This window comes from Plasmopara halstedii, assembly GCF_900000015.1.
Source record: "Plasmopara halstedii genome assembly, contig: Scaffold_323, whole genome shotgun sequence".
Taxonomy (NCBI): Eukaryota; Oomycota; class Peronosporomycetes; order Peronosporales; family Peronosporaceae; genus Plasmopara; species Plasmopara halstedii.
Window position 1 is genome coordinate 1,102,811 of NW_020187244.1, and position 2,404 is coordinate 1,105,214.

Genomic DNA, 2,404 nt, shown 5'->3' on the forward strand with positions numbered 1-2,404 from the left:
TTCCGCAGAAGATGGATTGTCATTTTGCCATCCCCTGCGAGAGGTGGGACGACTGAGTCGCAGAGCGTAATGACGTATGATCTGTGTAGATCATAAACGGCTTGAAGCCGAGCAGGTGGGCCCTGAACTTGACAAGTGCATACTTCATCGCAAGTAGCTTCTTGTCTTGAATTAGTTCTTCTCTGCAGGTTTGAGCTGTCGAGACTCGAACGCGATCACCCGATCTCGCCCCTCGGCGTCTGCTTGCAGCGGTGCACAGCCGATGGCAAAGTCCTAAGCGTCACAGATGACGCTGAAAGGACGATCAGGGTCTGGTAGTGCCGGTATTGGTGAATGCCGGAGGCTGTCTTTGACCCCGTCAAAAGCCTCCTGATATTCGGTGTTCCAACAACATTCCACATTCTTTTTAAAGGAGATTGGATAATGGCCAGGCCATTTCTGCGTATTTACGCTGTACTTGTGCAAGTAGTTGGCAAGACCAAACCACTTACGCAAGTCTTTCTAGTTCTTTGGAACCGGCCAGTCTACAATGACCTTGACCTTAGCGGGATCTGCTCGAAGGCCTCGCTACCCAATGAAGCACCCTAGAAAGGGAATCTTTACTGCGCCAAAGATGCACTTGTCTGCATTGGCGTCCAGTTTGTTAGTACGCATGCAATCGAGCACCGCTCTTAGATGGACGATGTGGTTCTCCTCATCCGTCCTCCCGTGCTCCGCACGACTGTGGACGAGATTTTGTCGAAGTATATCTGCATATGCCCGATGGGGCCTAAACAATTGCGTCACAAGACGATTCACTCGGAGTGTTCGCCGCTGTCAGCGTAATATCACTCGCCCCCATGATAAATAATATACATCGAATAAGTCGAGTGCATTGCACTTTGTACATCTAACCATGTTTTGCTGGAGAGCATCCTTCCTTGAATTGAAGTTGGCATCTGTGCCGGAATAATGGCGGCGTTGAGCTCATTGTAAGCATGAACGATACGCCACTTGCCGCTCGGATTCAGGACGCAAAACGTGGGTGACGAACGGGGAGACTTGCTCGAAAATCGGCGATGCACCATGGATTTGGCAAACTCAAATCTGAAATGGCACACTACGCGCACGTCCACTTCCTTGTGGCTTAGCTGTAGAGTAGACAGCGAGGAAAGTTTCCGGTGCTGTTGCACCCATCACCCACAGAGCTCCCCATCATCTGCAGCGTTTTGCTAGGTGTGATCACCACATGAATAGTCTGCGTTGCGGAAACAGGAGCGCCTCGTTTTTGAGCTCGAAGTCGAGCGCGGTACCGATTTATTTGGAATTCCTGTGATACCAAAAAGCAGCTCGGAGAGCTTCCCGTTGATCAAGCTCAGCTTGTGTAGTGGCCGTACGTAGACGTCTAACCAATGAGTGATCGCGTCTTTCGCTTCATTAGCGAGATCAGCCGAGCGGAAGCTGTACTCCACACGAGGGTATGAGATTGAACTTGGATTTGAGCGCATGAGAGCCGCCCTTTGGTAGCCTCCCATTGCTGCTCCTGTGCCTTGTTTAGGCGATTAGTAATGATATCACCTTCCCCGGAAGCCGAGAGATTGAGAAACGGACATCGTGTCCGCAGAGTTTGAGCTAGGCTCACGTCGCGCCGTTGGCGCACTTCATCTTTCTCGTCATCTCATGCTGGAAAAGAAGTGTCCGACTTGTAGTCGGTATCCTCCAACTCCTCGGCGAGGAAATCCGTCGCCCGGGGCGAGCTGTGTTGCGCTCAGTTGCCGAGGGCTTGAGATATTCTTCCCGTGAAGCCGCGGACGTACTGCCTGGAGTTGCATCGCGTGCAGAAGAAGAAGGGCTTTGCCCGCGGGAGCCCTCGCTACCAGCTAGGTTGGGTGTTTATGTCTCGTGGACACAAGGCTCATGAACGGAGAACGCTTTCAGTTGCTCTTAGAAATGTTCAGACACGCGAGCCTCGTATGAGGTGACCGTTAAATGTGATATTCACAATTTTAATGGGGGAGGGTATTACGGGGTTACATGTACCCTTGCATGAAAGGGGCGGGTCGCACAAGCTTGTGAGATCGTGTATATATATGTTTTACACAAATTAGTATAATCACACAGTGGTGTGGCTACACCGGAACAAGAAGCCACCACGTGGTAGGATTGCCAGTAGTAATGCATATTACTATATTAATTAGGTTTTTGTAAGAGGGTGCCCTAAAGTGTTCACAAACAGTCCCTCTAACACAACACACACGCTTGTGCGACGAGAAAGCGATGCTTGACGTGGAGGGAGAAGGACAGTCCCGACTTGGAGAGAAGAAAAACGGCTTAATATCTTAAAAGTAAATTTGCAGCTGAATTAATAATGAGTTGTGGTTCCTAGCTACATGCAAAACACCTCAAGGGCTCATAGAGGTTTAAA